At 44.6% G+C, this 22,032-nt stretch overlaps 1 protein-coding gene across 1 annotated transcript in view; it reads left to right on the forward strand.

Annotated features, from left to right (window-relative positions):
• Positions 1-22,032, forward strand: part of EPO (erythropoietin) — a 68,736-nt gene that overhangs the window by 5,656 nt on the left and 41,048 nt on the right. The window lies entirely within an intron of this gene.

Raw genomic sequence — 22,032 nt, forward strand, 5'->3', positions numbered from 1 at the left:
CGGTGAGGTGAGGTGTGATCGGTGTATACTCGGTATTATTATACGGTGAGGTGTGATCGGTGTATACTCGGTATTATTATACGGTGAGGTGTGATCGGTGTATACTCGGTATTATTATACGGTGAGGTGTGATCGGTGTATACTCGGTATTATTATACGGTGAGGTGCGATGTGATCGGTGTATACTCGGTATTATTATACGGTGTGATGTGATCGGTGTATACTCGGTATTATTATACGGTGAGGTGTGATCGGTGTATACTCGGTATTATTATACGGTGAGGTGCGATGTGATCGGTGTATACTCGGTATTATTATACGGTGAGGTGTGATCGGTGTATACTCGGTATTATTATACGGTGAGGTGTGATCGGTGTATACTCGGTATTATTATACGGTGAGGTGTGATCGGTGTATACTCGGTATTATTATATGGTGAGGTGTGATGTGATCGGTGTATACTCGGTATTATTATACGGTGAGGTGTGATCGGTGTATACTCGGTATTATTATATGGTGAGGTGTGATCGGTGTATACTCGGTATTATTATACGGTGTGATGTGATCGGTGTATACTCGGTATTATTATATGGTGAGATGTGATCGTTGTATACTCGGTATTATTATACGGTGAGGTGTGATCGGTGTATACTCGGTATTATTATACGGTGAGGTGTGATGTGATCGGTGTATACTCGGTATTATTATACGGTGTGATGTGATCGGTGTATACTCGGTATTATTATATGGTGAGATGTGATCGGTGTATACTCGGTATTATTATACGGTGAGGTGTGATGTGATCGGTGTATACTCGGTATTATTACACGGTGTGATGTGATCGGTGTATACTCGGTATTATTATACGGTGAGGTGTGATCGGTGTATACTCGGTATTATTATACGGTGAGGTGTGATCGGTGTATACTCGGTATTATTATACGGTGAGGTGTGATCGGTGTATACTCGGTATTATTATACGGTGAGGTGTGATCGGTGTATACTCGGTATTATTATACGGTGAGGTGCGATGTGATCGGTGTATACTCGGTATTATTATACGGTGAGGTGTGATGTGATCGGTGTATACTCGGTATTATTATACGGTGAGGTGTGATCGGTGTATACTCGGTATTATTATACGGTGAGGTGCGATGTGATCGGTGTATACTCGGTATTATTATACGGTGAGGTGTGATGTGATCGGTGTATACTCGGTATTATTATACGGTGTGATGTGATCGGTGTATACTCGGTATTATTATATGGTGAGATGTGATCGGTGTATACTCGGTATTATTATACGGTGAGGTGTGATGTGATCGGTGTATACTCGGTATTATTACACGGTGTGATGTGATCGGTGTATACTCGGTATTATTATACGGTGAGGTGTGATCGGTGTATACTCGGTATTATTATACGGTGAGGTGTGATCGGTGTATACTCGGTATTATTATACGGTGAGGTGTGATCGGTGTATACTCGGTATTATTATACGGTGAGGTGTGATCGGTGTATACTCGGTATTATTATACGGTGAGGTGCGATGTGATCGGTGTATACTCTGTATTATTATACGGTGAGGTGTGATGTGATCGGTGTATACTCGGTATTATTATACGGTGAGGTGTGATCGGTGTATACTCGGTATTATTATACGGTGAGGTGCGATGTGATCGGTGTATACTCGGTATTATTATACGGTGAGGTGAGATGTGATCGGTGTATACTCTGTATTATTATACGGTGAGATGTGATCGGTGTATACTCGGTATTATTATACGGTGAGGTGTGATCGGTGTATACTCGGTATTATTATACGGTGAGGTGTGATCGGTGTATACTCTGTATTATTATACGGTGAGGTGTGATCGGTGTATACTCGGTATTATTATACGGTGAGGTGTGATCGGTGTATACTCTGTATTATTATACGGTGAGGTGTGATCGGTGTATACTCGGTATTATTATACGGTGAGGTGTGATCGGTGTATACTCGGTATTATTATACGGTGAGGTGTGATCGGTGTATACTCGGTATTATTATACGGTGAGGTGTGATGTGATCGGTGTATACTCGGTATTATTATACGGTGAGGTGTGATCGGTGTATACTCGGTATTATTATATGGTGAGGTGTGATCGGTGTATACTCGGTATTATTATACGGTGTGATGTGATCGGTGTATACTCTGTATTATTATACGGTGAGGTGTGATCGGTGTATACTCGGTATTATTATACGGTGAGGTGTGATGTGATCGGTGTATACTCGGTATTATTATACGGTGTGATGTGATCGGTGTATACTCGGTATTATTATATGGTGAGATGTGATCGGTGTATACTCGGTATTATTATACGGTGAGGTGTGATGTGATCGGTGTATACTCGGTATTATTACACGGTGTGATGTGATCGGTGTATACTCGGTATTATTATACGGTGAGGTGTGATCGGTGTATACTCGGTATTATTATACGGTGAGGTGTGATGTGATCGGTGTATACTCGGTATTATTATACGGTGTGATGTGATCGGTGTATACTCAGTATTATTATACGGTGAGGTGTGATCGGTGTATACTCGGTATTATTATACGGTGAGGTGTGATGTGATCGGTGTATACTCTGTATTATTATACGGTGAGGTGTGATGTGATCGGTGTATACTCGGTATTATTATATGGTGAGGTGTGATGTGATCGGTGTATACTCGGTATTATTATACGGTGAGGTGTGATCGGTGTATACTCGGTATTATTATACGGTGAGGTGTGATGTGATCGGTGTATACTCTGTATTATTATACGGTGAGGTGTGATCGGTGTATACTCGGTATTATTATACGGTGAGGTGTGATCGGTGTATACTCGGTATTATTATACGGTGAGGTGTGATCGGTGTATACTCGGTATTATTATACGGTGAGGTGTGATCGGTGTATACTCGGTATTATTATACGGTGAGGTGTGATCGGTGTATACTCGGTATTATTATACGGTGAGGTGTGATCGGTGTATACTCTGTATTATTATACGGGGAGGTGTGATCGGTGTATACTCGGTATTATTATACGGTGAGGTGTGATGTGATCGGTGTATACTCGGTATTATTATACGGTGAGGTGTGATGTGATCGATGTATACTCGGTATTATTATACGGTGAGGTGTGATATGATCGATGTATACTCGGTATTATTATACGGTGAGGTGTGATCGGTGTATACTCGGTATTATTATACGGTGAGGTGTGATCGGTGTATACTCGGTATTATTATACGGTGAGGTGTGATCGGTGTATACTCGGTATTATTATACGGTGAGGTGTGATATGATCGGTGTATACTCGGTATTATACGGTGAGATGTGATCGGTGTATACTCAGTATTATACAGTGCAGTATGATCGATGTATATTCGATGGTATTATAAATCAGTGTGGGAATTCTCGGCATGTTCTCCGTACTTCTCAGTATCTGGTGTACATACAGGCAGGACGACGTCCCGGTTTGCCGGTATAGAGTTAAGGTCTTTGTGGCGTCAGGAAACACGCGGTGACGTGACAATGGCATTTGCAGCTGGAAGGATCAGCTGGGATGGAGAAATCTCTTCCTCAGCTGTCTTTACCTTCAACTCCCAGCAGAAGATTCACACGTACGGCTCATAGTCACGTCAGAGCCAGACATCTGGATTCATAACTTGTAAGGTGTTGGAGCCAGAAGACCATCCAATGGCAGCCAGGCAACATGCATTTTCAGAAAGAATTCAATAGTAGTAGCCCCTACATTTCTCTCAGCATGTTTCCTTTAATATTTGTTTCACTAATAATTGTTGATGAGGACACGGGCCTCTTCCCCAGAACCCTGACCCGACGGTCAGCAGGTGGGGGTCTTGCTTGAAATAACAGCTCCCAGATACTTACTTCTGTTTGGCAATTAAGTGGTCAAAGATTCTCTTCATCTCCACTACACCCTTTTCCGAGATGAGGGTCTATATAAAAAGTCATGGTGTTCCTAAAAATACATACCAGACCCATATTCTTAATGAGGGTCTGGTATGGAAGTGAAGGGGGGGCTCCACATAAATGAAAAAAAAAGGAAATGCGGTGAAGTCCTGCCCAAATTCTATCATTCCAAATTCCATCCTGGTATGGGTTTTAAAGTGAAGCACATAAAAAAAATGTGCAGTCCACCCACCCCCTGCCTCGGAAAAATCCGTACCAATCCCTTATGTGAGAATTTTATCATTAGAGGGGTCACCGGCAGGAGGAAGGAGGTCCTGATTCCTCTCTATACTGTAGATCTTTATATTACTAGAGTGGTCACCAGAAGGAGGTCCTGATTCCCCTATATAGATCATTATTATCACTAGAGGGGTCACCAGCCAGAGGAAGGAGCCCCTCATTCCTCTATATTGATCTTTATACCTCTAGAGGGGTCACCAGCAGGAGGAAGGAGGTCCTGATTCCTCTATATAGATCTTTATTATCACTAGAGAGGTCACCAAGCAGAGGAAGGAGCCCCTCATTCCTCTATATAGATCTTTATACCTCTAGAGGGTTCACCAGCGGGACGAAGAAGGTCCCGATTCCTCTATATAGATCTTTATATCATTAGAGGGGTCACCGGCAGGAGGAAGGAGGTCCTTTTTCCTCTATATAGATCTTTATATCACTAGAGGGGTCACCAGCCAGAGGAAGGAGGTCCTGATTCCTCTATATAGATCTTTATATCACTAGAGGGATCACCAGCAGGAGGAAGGAGGTCTTGATTCCTCTATATAGATCTTTATATCACTAGAGGGATCACCAACCAGAGGAAGGAGGTCTTGATTCCTCTATATAGATCTTTATATCACTAGAGGGATCACCGGCAGGAGGAAGGAGGTCCTGATTCCTCTGTATAGATCTTTATATCACTAGAGGGGTCACCGGCAGGAGGAAGGAGGTCCTGATTCCTCTCTATACTGTAGATCTTTATATCACTAAAGTGGTCACCAGAAGGAGGTCCTGATTCCTCTATATAGATCTTTATTATCACTAGAGGGGTCACCAGCCAGAGGAAGGAGCCCCTCATTCCTCTATATTGATCTTTATACCTCTAGAGGGGTCACCAGCAGGAGGAAGGAGGTCCTGATTCCTCTATATAGATCTTTATATCACTAGATGGGTCACCGGCGGGAGGAAGGAGGTCCCGATTCCTCTATATAGATCTTTATATCACTAGAGAGATCACCGGCAGGAGGAAGGAGGTCCCGATTCCTCTATATAGATCTTTATATCACTAGATGGGTCACCGGCGGGAGGAAGGAGGTCCTGATTCCTCTATATAGATCTTTATATCACTAGAGAGATCACCGGCAGGAGGAAGGAGGTCTTGATTCCTCTATATAGATCTTTATATCACTAGAGGAATCACCAACCAGAGGAAGGAGGTCCCGATTCCTCTATATAGATCTTTATATCACTAGAGAGATCACCGGCAGGAGGAAGGAGGTCCTGATTCTTCTATATAGATCTTTATATCACTAGAGGGGTCACCGGCAGGAGGAAAGAGGTCCTGATTCCTCTATATAGATCTTTATATCACTAGAGGGGTCACCGGCAGGAGGAAGGAGGTCCCAATTCCTCTATATAGATCTTTATATCACTAGAGGGGTCACCAGAAGGAGGAAGGAGGTCCCAATTCCTCTATATAGATCTTTATATCACTAGAGGGGTCACCAGAAGGAGGAAGGAGGTCCCAATTCCTCTATATAGATCTTTATATCACTAGAGGGGTCACCAGCAGGAGGAAGGAGGTCCCGATTCCACTATAATGCTGCACCCCCTACCCAGAAATGCTGGTTCACGCACATGTACTTGATCCAACACAGTGGGGCCGCTCTGCCGGAGTAAAGCTGGTGGTCTACAAGTGGTTCAACAATCTTTGGCCACTTTGATGTGGGGCTTAAAGGACAGGTCAGAGTCTAGGATTACATCTAACACCCTGGCATGGGAGGGAAGGATATTTGTGCCATTGATTTTGATGGAAATGATGGGGCAGTGAGCACAGAGAGGGTAAAGAAATATTTTGAACTCTGTTTTTGAAAGACTGAGTTTTAGGAAGTGGTGTGACATCCATACTGATATGGCAGTTAGTAAATTAGTAATACGTAATGAGGCTGGAGGAGTGCCGAGATAGATGGGGTACATGGGAAGACATACTCCTGTCTCTGCGTTCCTACTCCACCATGTGCCTTTGACCCCTTCCACCTTGTATCTGATCTTCTCCTTTCTCCTTATTGTCTACTCTCCCTTGTCTCTCCTGGGCCATGGAGAGGCCAGAGTGCTTTAGATAAGAATGCATATCCAAGGACGACACGTGTGGACCTTTCCGCATTGCTGAGTAATTGTTTCTAAATTTAGGCTTCCTTTCCCTGACCCCTGCACCCTGTTCCAGCTGCACAGCTCGTTTTCACCAAGTCTACACAGTGCTGTGCACATCACACATTCCTGGATCTGTGCTGGCCGGGCTGCTGTCACTTCCAGGGCACGGTGGGAAAGATTGAGCATGACTCTGCACCCCACGTTACCTTCCAATGTTCCAATTCAAGAGCAATTTACCATTTTCTATGCGATCAGTCTGCATATTCGTGTTTTCAGTCTCGGATCGGGAGGGTTACCTATTGGTGGTGATAGTTCTGGCACCTGAAAAGGCAGGTGAAAATGCAATTCTAGCAAACAAGTGGAATCAGTCAGTAATCTACCAATTCTATCCAGTAAATGCTGCCACTGCATTTTTCCTTCATCTCACGATCCCCTGCACACACTGCTTCACAGAAGGTTAATAGGAGGACACCAGGAGTCTACTTTCCAAAACCCGTACTGTCCACTATTCTTCTCCAATCCATTTCTTCTTCTTCCCAGCCAGGCTTGAATCAGATTTGTAGCTGTTAGCACTGGAATTTTTTTTTTTATTAAGAGGCCGCATTACAAGCAGGCATTTTCCAGGATCACCAGGATCAGTTTCGACTGTACCCTTGGGTATTAATTTAGAATATCAGTTAGGGTTGGTGTCAAGGTTTTGGGTTAAGGTGAAGCTGGGGTTAAGGTTTTGGGTTAAGGTGAAGCTGGGGTTAGAGTTTCAAGCATATTTGGTTTTAACCATCGGGTTATATAACAGTTGTGCTCAAAAGTTTGCACACCCCCCCCGGCATAAGTGGTGCAATTTTGGCATTGATATTGAAAATATGACTGATTATGCCAAAAAAATTTCTTTAGAATAGTGATCATATGAAGCCATTTATTATCACTTAGCTTGTTGGCTCCTTTTTAAATCCTAATGATAACAGAAATCCCCCAAATGGCTCTAATGCAGGGGCGGACTGACAACTCATGGGGCCCCCGAGCAATAGGGGCCCCTGTGCCCTTGCCCAAACTCAAAAAAGCCTATGAAAAAGGTACTAGGGGCATCTCATGGGGCCCCCTACTGACCCCGGGCCCTCGGGCAGTGCCCGAGTTTCCAAATGGTCAGTCCGCCCCTGCTCTAATGAATAATTTCCCTCCCCTGGAATGTTTGGCCTTGGTACAGACACACAAGGTGACACACACGGGTTACAATGCCAATTAGAGGTTAATTTCCCACATCTGTGGCTTTTTAAATTGCAATTAATGTCTGTGTATAAGTAGTCAATGAGTTTGTTAGCTCTCACGTGGATTCACTAAGCAGGCTTGATGCTGAGCCAATGGGGAGAAGAAAAGAACTTTCAAAAGACCTGCAAGACAAGATAATGGAACGTTATAGAGATGGAAAAAGATATAAAAAGATATCCAAAGCCTTGAATATGCCAGTCAGTACTGTTCAATCACTTGTTAAGAAGTGGAAAATTTGGAGATCTCTTGCTACCAAGCCAAGGTCAGGAAGCCCAAGAAAGATTGCAGCCACAACTGCCAGAAGAATTGCTCGGGATACAAAGAAAAACCCCACAAGTAACCTCAGGACCTGTGGGTTTTTTAAGGTAACCTTAAGGAGCACAAAACGACAATACTTAAGCAAAAATGATCTGCATGGTTGAGTGGCCAGAAAGAAACCTTTACTGCGCCAGTGCCACAAAAAAGCCCAGTTACAATATGCTCAACAACACTTGACGCGTCTCACAGCTTCTGGCACATTGCAATCTGGAGTGACCAGACCAAAATAGAGCTTTATGGTCACAAATGTAAGCGTTATTTTTTCTATGTTTGAAGAGGGGTCAACAAAGTCTATAGTGACAAGAATACCATCCCCACTGTGAAGTGTGGTGGTGACTCACTGATGTTTTTTTTTTGGGGGGGTGAGCTCTAAAGGCAAGGGAAATGGGAAATCTTGTGAAAATTGATGACAAGAGGAATGCAGCATGTTGTCAGAAAATACTGGCAGACAATTTGCATTCTTCTGCACGAGAGCTGCACATGGGATGCTCTTGGACTTTCCAGCATGACAATGACCCCAAGCACAAGTCCAAGTTGACCCTCCAGTGGTTACAGCAGAAAAAGGTGAAGGTTCTATTCTATAGTTGCCATCACAGTCTCCTGACCCTAATACCATCGAGCCACTCTGGAGAGATCTCAAATGTGTGCTCCATGCAAGGCGACCACAGGCTTTGCATTACTTGGAGGCATTTTGCCAAGATGAATGGGAGACTCTACCACCTGCAAAAATTTGGGAGCCTCATAGACAACTATTGCAGAAGACTGACCGCTGTCATTGATACTAAAGGGGGCAATACACAGGATTAAAAACCAAGGAAATGCAGGCTTTTGAACAGGGGGCATTTCATCGGTTTACTTTGTTGCCATGTTTTGTTTTATGATTGGGTCACCTCCAGTTACAGAATATGAATCCCATAAGAAATACAAGAAATGGGTTTTGCCGGCTCACTCATGTTTAAATGTTTAAATTGAGTTTAAATGGTTCATTTTGATGGATTAGGATTAAAAGTTATGTTTATTTTATGTGTTAAGGGTTTATTTTATGGCTAAGGTTGTCATAGGGGCCAGGTGAGGTTTAGCATTAACTATTATTAACATTCCTTTTTCAGTTCAGGGGCATGGATGCATATACTTAAAATACAGATTTACTTCAGGTACTTACTGTAACAATTATATCACTAGAGGGATCACAGGAAGGAGGTCCTGATTCCTCTATATAGATCTTTATATCACTAGAGGGGTCACCGGCAGGAGGAAGGAGGTCCTGATTCCTCTATATAGATCTTTATATCACTAGAGGGGTCACCGGCAGGAGGAAGGAGGTCCCGATTCCTCTATATAGATCTTTATATCACTAGAGGGGTCACCGGCAGGAGGAAGGAGGTCCCGATTCCTCTATATAGATCTTTATATCACTAGAGGGGTCACCGGCAGGAGGAAGGAGGTCCTGATTCCTCTATATAGATCTTTATATCATTAGAGGGGTCACCGGCAGGAAGAAGGAGGTCCCGATTCCTCTATATAGATCTTTATATCACTAGAGGGGTCACCGGCAGGAGGAAGGAGGTCCCGATTCCTCTATATAGATCTTTATATAACTAGAGGGGTCACCGGCAGGAAGAAGGAGGTCCCGATTCCTCTATATAGATCTTTGTATCACTAGAGGGGTCACCGGCAGGAAGAAGGAGGTCCCGATTCCTCTATATAGATCTTTATATCACTAGAGGGGTCACCGGCAGGAGGAAGGAGGTCCCGATTCCTCTATATAGATCTTTATATCACTAGAGGGGTCACCGGCAGGAGGAAGGAGGTCCCGATTCCTCTATATACAGGTGAAACAAAAAATTTGAATATTGTGCAAAAGTTCATTTATTTCAGTAATGCAACTTAAAAGGTGAAACCAATATACGAGATAGACTCATTACATGCAAAGCAAGATCGTTCAAGCCGTGATTTGTCATCATTGTGATGATAATGGCTTACAGCTCATGAAAACCCCAAATCCACAATCTCAGAAAATGAGAATATTGTGAAAAGGTGCAATATTCTCGGCTCAAAGTGTCCCACTCTAATCAGCTAATGAAGCCATAACACCTGCAAAGGGTTCCTGAGCCTTTAAATGGTCTCTCAGTCTGGTTTAGTAGGAATCATAATCATGGGAAAGACTGCTGACCTGACACCATCATTGACACCCTCCATAAGGAGGGAAAGCCTCAAAAGGTAATTGCAAAAGAAGTTGGATGTTCCCAAAGTGCTGTATCAAAGCACATTAATAGAAAGTTATGTGTAAGGGAAAAGTGTGGAAGAAAAAGATGCACAAGCAGCAGGGATGACCGCAGCCTGGAGAGGATTGTCAGGAAAAGGCCATTCAAAAGTGTTGGGGACTTTCACAAGGAGTGGACTGAGGCTGGAGTCAGTGCATCAAGAGTCACCACACACAGGCGGATCCTAGACATGGGCTTCAAATGTCGTATTGCTCTTGTCAAGCCGCTCCTGAACAAAAAACAACGTCAGAAGCATCTTACAGTTTCAAGAAAAAGTATGTGAACCCCTTGGGATTACGTGGAGTTTTGCATGAATTGGGCAGAAAATGTGCTCTGAACGTCATCTAAGTCACAACAATAGAAGAACACAGTCTGCTGAACATAATACTACCCAAACATTAGATGTTGCCATGGTTTAATTGCACATAACATGTAAACATTCACAGTGCAGGGAGGAAAAAGTATGTGAGGCCCTAGCTTAATGACTTCTCCCAGAGCTAATTGGAGCCAGGAGTGAGCCAACCTTGACTCCAATCAGTGTGATGATATTGGATGTGTTGCTGACAGCTGTCTTGCCCTTAAAAAACACACACCTGTTTTGGGTTTACTGGTTTGAAGAAGCACTGTCTGATGTGAACCATGCCTTGCAGAAAAGAGCTCTCAGAAGACCTACGATCAAGAATTGTTGACTTGCATGAAGCTGGAAAGGGTTACAAAAGTATCTCCAAAAGCCTTGATGTTCATGTGTCCACGGTAAGACAGACTGTCTACAAATGGAGAAAGTTTAGCACTGTTGCTACTCTCCCTAGGCGTGGTCGTCCTGTAAAAATGACTGCAAGAGCACAGCGCAGAATGCTGCATGAGGTAAAGAAGAATCCCAGAGTGTCAGCTAAAGACCTACAGAAATCTCTGGCACATGCTAACATTTTTGTTGACACATCTACAATAAGTAAAACATTAAACAAGAATGGAGTACATGGGAGGACACCACGGAGGAAGCCATTGCTGTCCAAAAAGAAGATTGCAGCACGTTTGAAGTTTGCAAAAGAGCACCTGGATGTTCCACAGCACTACTGGCAGAATATACTGTGGACAGATGAAACCAAGATTGAGTTGTTTGGGAAGAACACACAACACTGTGTGGAGAAAAAAAGGCACAACACACCAACATCAAAACCTCATCCCCACTGTAAAACATGGCGGAGGGAGCATCATGGTTTGGGGCTGCTTTGCTGCCTCAAGGCCTGGACGGATTGTTGTCATTGATGGGAAAATGAATTCCAGAGTTTATCAAGACATTTTGCAGGAAAACGTACGACCATCTGTCCGCCAACTGAAGCTCCGCAGAGGATGGGTGATGCAACAGGACAATGACCCAAAGCATACAAGTCATTCAACAAAACAATGGCTGCAACAGCACAGAATACGCCTTCTGGAGTGGCCCAGTCAGAGTCCTGACCTCAACCCCATTGAAATGCTGTGGCCTGACCTTAAGAGAGCGATTCACACCAGACATCCCAAGAATATTGCTACACTGAAACAGTTTTGTGAAGAGGAGTGGTCCAAAATGACTCCAGATCGTTGTGCAGGTCTGATGTGCAACTACAGGAAACGTTTGGTTGAGGTTATTGCTGCCAAAGGAGGGTCAACCAGTTATTAAGTCCAAAGGTTCACATACTTTTTCCTCCCTGCACTGCGAATGTTTACATGTTATGTGCAATGAAACCATGGCAACATCTAATGTTTGTGTAGTATTATGTTCAGCAGACTGTGTTCTTCTATTGTTGTGACTTAGATGACTTTCAGAGCACATTTTATGCCCAATTCATGCAAAACTCCACGTAATCCCAAGGGGTTCACATACTTTTTCTTGCAACTGTACCTGAGCTAAAAAAAACAGACCTGGTCTGTTGCTCAGTGGTCCAAAGTCCTGTTTTCTGATGCGAGAAACTTTTGCATCTCATTTGGAACACAAGGACCCGGAGTATGGAGGAAGAATGGAGAGGCCCAAGGACCCCGAGTATGGAGGAAGAATGGAGAGGCCCAAGGGCCCGGAGTATGGAGGAAGAATGGAGAGGCCCAAGGACCCAGAGTATGGAGGAAGAATGGAGAGGCCCAAGGACCCCGAGTATGGAGGAAGAATGGAGAGGCCCAAGGCCCCCTTGTATGGAGGAAGAATGGAGCGGCCCAAGGACCCCGAGTATGGAGGAAGAATGGAGAGGCCCAAGGACCCCGAGTATGGAGGAAGAATGGAGAGGCCCAAGGACCCCGAGTATGGAGGAAGAATGGAGCGGCCCAAGGACCCCGAGTATGGAGGAAGAATGGAGAGGCCCAAGGACCCCGAGTATGGAGGAAGAATGGAGAGGCACACATTGCAAGATGCTTAAAGTCCAGTGTGAAGTTTCCACAGACTGTGTTGATTTGGGGAGCCATGTCATCTGCTGGTGTTGGTCCACTGTGCTTCATTAATTCCAGGGTCAACGCAGCCGTCTACCAGAAGATTTTGGAGCACTTCATGCTTCCTTCCACAGACAAGCTTTGTGGGGATGCTGACTTCATTTTCCAGCAGTTTTCTTGTACAGTTTTCCTTAAGATTTACCAAATCCACATAATATGAGATCAAACCTAAACACTTTCAATTTGCATGCAATCAGGCAGGCCTTTGCACTACATCGTTGAAGGTAAATCTAAAGGAAATTGAACAAGAAAATTGTATAATGTATGGCCGGCTTGAATCTGTGTTTATTGCAAACAACAATACATACATATAATACCAGGAATTGTATTGTTGCCAATCAGTCCTACTATTTACATAGCCCTGCCATGTTGGTGTTCCAAATTTTTGCTATTGGAGTTAAGTAATTCAGGAAAAGGCATCTCCTCACGCTCAATCTCTTACTAGCTAGTGAAGGAATTACAGCAGACTTTTGAGGTCATCACTTGGCGCTCTACTCTTGAGAGCATGGTTCTTGGTAGCATGGGGGACCAGTTCTGACTATAGAGACGTTTTGAGAGATACAGCACTGAGTGTTTATTCTCTTCACCAGCATTTCTCAAACTCTTACACTTGACCATGTTCAACCTGAAGGCAAAGAGGGGAGCCACCACACATACTACACAAGGCCTTGCACACCACAGCTCCAAGCCTAGTCCCTAGGAGTGTTCCGTTCTGCAGTGGGCCCTAAGATAGGAGCCCAACCTCTTGACAGAGTGCGCCACATGCCAGGCCAGTCTGCTTACGGAACCTCCATTACCAGCCACCACTGATCCCTCTCCCGAGCTGTTGCTCCTCCTACCTGTTACTCCTCACTTCATAACCCAAGGGGTAATTTGTAGTTGTTCACTTTGTTCCCCAGTTTGCATATGTACTGTAGAAGCACGCTCTCTTTATATCAAGTAAATCAGACCAGATGTTGTCTCTTAACCAGTAATTTCTTTTACTGATATATTTTGGCTGAACATTCAATCCTTTAGTAATTTCAAAGAAAAGATACACAATACAGTACAGTCTCTAGATAACAGTGCAATGTCCATTTTCCCTTTTTGTTAAGTATGGTACCTGGGATTTGCTGTGGTGCTCATACCTTGAGTTTAGGCCTCAGTTCTGCGACATGGTCTTACCGAGGGGCAGCCCCACACCAAGCAACAATTACATCTCTCAGATCTGGTCTTGCTTCCAGCTTCTCATGAGCCCAACCTTCTCTTACATATATCCTTTCTGAAAACAAGGTGACAAGGGGGAAGGCATATCACAGCATACCATTAACACCTGAATCACCATCCATTAACTCTTTGATACACAATACAAATAACTTTTAGGCACCTGCCTTTAAGCAAATGTATGCTGCAGCACACGCAGGGTCAGGACAAGGGGTGGGCAGGAGGGCCAGCTGTCCTGGGCACAGAGAAGCAAAGGGGCAAATAATAGATGCAGGGTGGTACACTCATTCTACAGCATGCATTAACAGTGGGGGAGGGGACGCAATTCTGGATCCTTGCCCTGGGTTCTGGATGACCCTGCCCCGTTACTGAGCACACCTTATTAGTTCCTAGTGCCAGGGCCGGTACAAGGGGTGGGCAGAAGGGGCAGCTACCCTGGGCACACTGGCATCATGTGAGATAGGGGGCGCTATTTGGAGAGTTCCTACTAGCTGACAGGAGTAATGACAGCAGTTTCACTACTCCTGTCAGCTTAGCACAGCCAGATCTGGAGAAGAGAACTGGGAGGAGGTGTGGGCTGTACTCTCTCCCCTCCAGCTCCTCCTGGATCAGGAGTGCCAGATTGCCACTGTGCAGTGTTTGTTTACCCACTTGCAAAGAGAATTTATGTTTGGAGGCAAAGTGTGCAGATTAGTGCTCACATTTTTTTTTAGGGAGGGATGGAGGTGATTTTTGCTGACACCTAATGTTCATACATTCTGGGGAGGGGGAGACGTATTTTGGCATCTTCGCCCTGGGTGCTAGATGACCTTGCCCCTTACAATCCATATTATGATTTCTTAATGCAGTGTTTCTCAACCTTTTTTCAGTCAAGTCACCCTTTAAAATTATGGACAGTCTTGAGACACCCCATTCTAAAATGGGGTGCCTCAAGACTGTCCATAATTTTAAAAGGGCACCCCCTTCTAAAATGTGAAAAACTATTCTAATGGTTTTATATAACGCAGCAACACCCACTCATGTAGGACACCCAACATTAGAGGGGATTTATTCTTCCAAAGCAAATACACTTTTGCACACTGGTACTGACTAGTATTCCAATGTTTCTCTTCTCCCTCAGTTTTTCCCCATCTCTGAGCTAATGTGATCCCAGCACTGATGGAGAGGGGCGGGGGAGGGTCAAACTAGGATGTTGTGCAGGCAGCTGACATCCTCCTTATCAACTGATGATGTCATTGGTTGTCAGGACACCGATGGCCAGAAGGTCTTAATGGTGCACAATGAAAACCTGTGGCTTTGTGTAACCAAAAGGCAGGCTTGTTCCACCCGCTGGCTTGTATACAAGTTTTGGCCAATTTTTAGACATTTTGCCAAGGCGCCCATGAAGAAACCTCAAGGCATCCCAGGGTGCCTGGGCACCCTGGTTGAGAAAGGCTGAATGAATACATACATACAATAGTTTTTGTCATATTTGCCTGAAGTTCGGCTTCAATTTCCACTTTGCACACTAAAAGCCCACACAAGATGATAGTAGATGTAAGTCACATTCATCTGCTCTTGTTCTGTCATTTTATCACTCACCCAAATGACTTCCTCAGTTCAAATGAATGTCAGGAGAGGCATGTGACATCAGAAGCCTAAATCCCAGGCCAAGTTCCTGGCATTCATTACGACTGAAGAGCTCTTTGGATAAGCAATGAAACATCTTCAACATTTACAGAGCAAGTTCAGTTGACTGTGACTAAGTGCTACTAACTATACCATGACCTTAATAAGTCAGAACCTTGACATACCTACTCACTAGAGAAGAATCATTCAGACCTGTCCATTCTTGTGTGATTTATGCAGTAATGTGTGTTACGTGAAGACTATTTATTTTAGGTGGGCTGCCCCCTACACAAACAGACCATAAGATGGACATGCAGTATATTTTTTGAAGCCATGGACCACAACACGTGCTTCAGAACTTTATTGCCTTGGTGCATGGAGGTGTCATTCAAAATGATTGGCACGACAATGTGCTAATGCATATGTAGCCGTGCCCCTGTAGGAGCCAGCAGTATTTAGAGGTCCCTTAGGTCTTTTTTGGAATTGCCCTGCAGCCAGGCAGTCAAAGTCACTCCTTTGGTTCAATGGATAGTCTAGGGGTATGCTTTTCTGATGCTTTAATGAAGAACTTGGATAGGAGTAGGGTAACTGTGGGATACTCCAGTACCTCTTGGTAGCAATTTGAGGACACTAAACTTTCTTCTGTAGAGCTATGAGCCAAGTCCTTGCACAAGTAGATTACAGACTGAGCTTTCTAAGAGCAACTTGAGTATATTAATCTTCTTCTTAGAGATCTGAGCAAAGTCCCTTCACTAGGAATGAAATAGATGGAGCTCTTCATGCAATGTCCCCTTTACACAGAGCTGACTCTAGCACCAGAGGGGTGGCAACAGCACACAGTCTCTAGGATCTTTTACACCAGTCTTCTAATGCCTTCCACACACATTCTCCCAGTGATACCAGACTAGATCCTCAAGCAAAATCCCCTCAGTCAGCTCCAGCAACTTTCAGGAAACTGAACCCACTTCGATGAACCACAAGCACATGGCAGAATTGCCTAGGGGGGCAAGGAGCCTCCCTCGGCAGTGGTGTATTTAGGTTTTGTGCTGCCTTAGGCAACATAAAGATCGTCTGCTACCACAGATGTGAACCAACACCACCCCCCTTCCCCCTCCCATGGAGAGAGCCTGACATTGACCAACAACACCCCCTGCTCCCCCCCTGCTTCCACTAACCCCCCCCTGGCAATAGAGAGAAAGACACTCATCTTCACAGCTCCGGACATCCCCAGGAATGAGAGTCAGGCCCTGCATACACCATCAAGCAGCCTCTCTCGGATCCCACCTTATTCCCATGGCGCACGTGTCCTTTCTTCCATCCCTTCTTCTGGGGGGAGGTACTGCCCCCCAGAAAAATGCCTCCCTAGGCAAGTGCCTTGTGGTAAATATGCCTCTGCCCGTAGGCTGTGATCGCCTCCTCAAGGACAAGGCACCTCTGTTCCAGGTCTTAGAGTATTTATACACATTCCCTGCCACCATCTGGGCAACACTTCCCAGGGACTGGCCAGGGCTACATACATATTCAGTTGCCAATTTGACTTCTCCAGCCCACTATCTTCTAGAATATTTCCAACCAGATGGGGAAACAGTCAGCTCTGCAGCCAATGAAACACAGAACACACCTAACTAATCACATGTAGCTTCACTGGTAACAGCAAGCCAAGACTAAATTTACCTAACCTAGCACCTGACTAGGAGGGTGCTACACATATTGCTTGGATTGGGCAAAAAGCCAGCCAAAAGATGGTTTGAATCCCAGGTGGTTCAGCAGGGACTGGCCGTGATTCAAATCATCTATGGGCAGGGTGACTGTACCCAATCAATTCTTGTATGTGCCCAGTGGGAGTAAACAATGTCTGAGGGCGAGGGGGGGGGGGGGTAGTTGGCTGTCAGTGGGAGGAATAGTGCCCCATTTTGTTGTCAGTGGAAGGAATTATGCCCCATCATTGGTGTCAGTGGAAGGATTAGTGCCCCATTGTTGGTGTCAGTGGCAGGAATAATGCCTCAAGGGCCATATAAAAGAAAGCAATGGGCTGCATCTGGCCCCAGGGCCGCAGTTTAGAGACCACGGTTTTAGAGGGTGAAAATACACTGCTGACTTATATAAAAGGACACTTACCTGTTCAAGGATGCAGCGCTGTCCTCACCCAGGCCAGTTCTTCACTGGTCTTCGAGTCCACAGACCCCCTGTTATCTGAGGGAAACCAGCTGTAACTCCTTGCGGCTTCACAGCTGGCTTCCCACCACTCATGTGATGTGTGAGGTGCATTGAACAGCCATGCAGTTTCCTGGGACCTGTGCCGTTTCCCAGGAGGTTATGGGTGGGGGGGTTGGAAAGGAGGTCCAGTGGAATCACCTAGGCAATTCTGGCGGAAGAGGGAGCCGGTACCTGAGAAAACTAGGTACCCCCTCCAAAATAAAAAGTGCCAAATGTGGTATAGCAGGGGTGTCAAACTGGTAGCCCTCCAGGTGTTGCAAAACTACAAGTCCCATCATGCCTCTGCCTTTGGGAATCATGCTTGTAACTGTCAATCTTGCAATGCCTCATGGGACTTGTAGTTTGGCAACAGCTGGAGGGCCACCAGTTTAACACCCATGTGGCATAGGAAGGGGGGAGGTGAACATAAAGTGGAATCTCCCGTTTAAGGGTGAAGTTCCGCTTTCATTTCCATGCATCAATTTTACCATATGAAAATGTTAAAGTTCAGTGTTCATGAATGGACAACTTCCTGATCTTCGAGTGTATGCTGAGTGGTTCAGGATCTCTGTTTTACAAAACACTCTTACTTGCTGACCTGGCATTAAGATGATCCAATAAATCAGAAACATCCCGTCCATTTTGTCTTCCCATTGGGCTTCGTCCTTCAGGAATTCCTTAAAACCCATTGCTGCTTTTACTGGCACCCTCACCTAGCCTGCGTCGTGTGTTTACACAGTGGCAGCCCTGAGGCACCGCGCCAGAGGATGTAAAGTCCTTGAGGATTAAAAATAGCAGTCTGGCTATTTATGAGTTGCACTTGTTAAGTGCCCTTGGGTGGATGCCATCTGGCCAAGGGCCAACTGCTGATTGTACAATACAGTTCAAAATATTGGAGGCATAATGAGCAAAAAAACCACTCCACTAACAAGTGCTCTTCTCCACTTCTTGTAGTCCTCTTATGGAAGACAAATCGTGAACCTTTATTCTTGTGTGATAATATGCTGTTATAGTATTATGACTTTTATAGCCTTGATAATGCTAAAAAGAAGCTAAAGAAGATGGAAACTCCAAAGGAATGGCATTTACTTTGCTATTTGCACTGCGTCTGATAAACAATTGCCGTCTTCTTTTTTTTTTTTTCCAAATACTTGTTTTTCTCGACTAATCAGGAATCCCTACAAGAATCAGGATATTCTCTACAAATCAGGAATCTTTCACCTAAATTACCTTCCTTAGACCAATGGTCTACTTCTTTGAGAGATAACAGGAGGCTCAAACAATGTCAGAAATTGTACAAATACATCCAACATCAGTTATAAGCCGATACATTGATTCCAAATATCATTTCAATACTGGCGTCATCTCAGTAAATGAATGCTTATCCTAACACATGTCCATCTACAACCTCTGTAGTAGTTCCCCCCCAGAGGTCTGGAATGGGGGTCTGCAGAGACCCAGGAGAAGCAAACCTCCATCCTTAGGCTGATTCTCGTAAATCTAGATTTATATGGAGGTACATGTGGAACAACTGATCCGTTTAAGTACTTTTTTTATTTTATTATTGATTTGGCTTAAAGGACACTTTTTTCCCACGCTGCCCACTCTCTGTCTCTCTGATTTACGAAGTGCAGTACCTCTCCTTACACCTAGTTAGGGGGGAAGTGGTTACGGCTTTCCCACCTGCTATATATTAAAGCGCCTGTGGTTTGCTGATTTATGTCCCTTGTGGTAGGAGTAGATTTAATATAACAAGAGCTGAAACAGAAGAAGTTGTTACAGTCTTAACTTACAGTAAGTGACTCAAAGCAGCAGCACGGCAAAATGAAGTACTGAAAATGGTGATATTAATGAGCTGATTTTGGAGCACAGCATGTTACACCTGGAACAGCAATTCATGGGTGAGTACCACTGCAGTAGATGAAAAGTTATTTGTTCAGAGAGGTTGAAAGCCTTGAGAGAAGTCTTTTGATTACTGAGTAGGCAGTCAGTGGGGTAGATGTGCAGGGTGGAAGGAGCAAGAACCCCCCTATGTGATAGCATGGTCAGGTAACAGGCACTCTTTATTGAGACATCCGGGGGTTTATTTACTAAAGCTGGAGAGTCCAAAATCAGACTCCCTTCTGCATAGAAACCAATCAGCTTCTAACCTCAGCTTGTTCAATGAAGCTTTGGCAATGAAACCTGGAAGCTGATTGGTTTCTATGCAGAAGGGAGTCTGATTTTGGACTCTCCAGCTTTAGTAAATAAACCCCCAGATGTCTATTAGACCACCCATTGTCTCCCTCACCCTCCACTGCAGCTAATTAAGTACAAATTATGCATAATTAATTGCACCCTTGGCTACAAGCCAGGGAATGACAGCTCTGAATCTGGAAGTGCTGAAATCCTTGCCACCTTGGGGTTCATTAGTTAGAGAGGAATTCAGGGAATAGATATTCCTTGATCTCCTCTGGATCCGTTGGAAATAAATGTCTGTAGTGTACTGTCCTTATAGCACAGAGAAAACACCAAGATGCATGACCATAAGTCCAATTCACCGGTAGACTCCAGTAAACTTCCTTTCACAAGATGCAGCTCCTCCAAAGAGACAAGAGATCTCTGACTCCAGACATAAAAACACACAGAGAAGGGCACCATCTGAGTGCAACATTTATAGCATGATAAAATCGAATTCATGAAGCACCTTTGCGAAGGCATGTAGAGCATAAGAAAGCAGGACATCCAAGGAACCCTGTAGCAGAGGCATCCAGTCAAGAGGCTTGACAAAGAGGCAGGGACACCTTGAAATGCATAGCTACGCCCCCCAGGATGTCCCCCAGCATCTGACATCATCCATTCCATTCCTTTGCAGTCTTCTCCCGACCAGGATGTGCTCTGAGTTTCTTTTGCCTATCTGGCTGGTGGAAGTGCTGCACAATCCCAGAACTGGATGCCTCTGCTGCAGGATTCCTTGGATATCTCGATTTCTTATGCTCTACATGCCTTCACAAACTTACAACATGTGAGTTGCCAATTTGATTTTTAATCATGCAATAAATGGTTTTAATCCTGCACTTAGATGGCGCCCTCCACTGTGTGTGTTTTTATGAGGAACTATTGAGCCAGAGCCTGAAAACCACTGTGTTTGGGGGGGGGAGGGGGCTATTTGGCGGGGTTGTGGCCTTTCTCAGTACTGTAAAAGTAATTGGGCAGCTTCACAGGATAATTGTTACTAAACATGCCATGATCTTGTTTTAACCACTTTAGGGCCAGGATGTTTTAAAATGGCCTTAAGTGCGAAAAGTGGTTAATATACATTGCCGAGATTCATATTTTTACTATCTTTACCTTACATGAATATCTGAAAAGAAATGTGAAAATAGTTAACGTTCCCTTAAACTAGTCTGTCCACTTATTGCTGACTTTTAACACTTCATTTTCACATCATGTGAGTTGAAGAAAATGGGAATATTGGCAATGATATAAATGCGACACAAGGAGAATTTATTTGGAAAAATCTTTAAAAATGGGAACTGTAACTTTACATTTAGACCACACTTCGATTACATAGTTACATAGCCTGGCTGAAAAAAGACAAAAGTCCATCCAGTTCAACCATAGAAAAAAAAAATCTGATAGATCTGGGAGCTCCAGTGGGCTCTCATGCGAGGGGCTAACGCAGATCTGGGAGCTCCAGTGGGCTCTCATGCGAGGGGCTAACGCAGATCTGGGAGCTCCAGTGGGCTCTCATGCGAGGGGCTAACGCAGATCTGGGAGCTCCAGTGGCCTCTCATGCGAGGGGCTAACGCAGATCTGGGAGCTCCAGTGGGCTGTCATGCGAGGGGCTACCGCAGCAATCAGCTCTGGACATAGACTGCCTACGTCCAGGGCCCATCACTTGCATATGATCACTGCATGAAAGATTACAAGCGAGTGGCCGTGCATAACTATGGCAGCAGTCTCCCATTGCTTTCAGTGTATCTGCCTCCCGTAGCTCCTTGAGGGAACCCCCACTGGGGTTCTCACATCTAATCTGAGTGCAAGTGCAATCGCAGGTGTGAATGCGCTCTAAAGTTGGCCATAAATGGCTCAGTTGTCAAATGGATTTTCAGCAGGACCATTCAACAGAAGCTGGTCTAACGGCACATGGTTTGAAATTCGGCTGGTTCCTACTGAACGGGCTGATTTTTACTCCATGTATGGCCAACTTTAGATTAAGGGTATTCTCTTTTTTCATTCCAGGCATCCTCTTCATCACAGTGGGGGACCCGCCAGCAGCATGGCTGACAGTGTGGTTATCTCGCTAGAGTCACCTCTGGTAATGACCCTGGCCAGCTAACAAACGTGTTCACTGCTCATATTTCTGG

The sequence above is a fragment of the Staurois parvus genome, unplaced genomic scaffold (genome assembly GCF_062004578.1).
Source record: "Staurois parvus isolate SC_StPar_1 unplaced genomic scaffold, SC_StPar_1.0 ptg001116l, whole genome shotgun sequence".
Lineage (NCBI taxonomy): Eukaryota > Metazoa > Chordata > Amphibia > Anura > Ranidae > Staurois > Staurois parvus.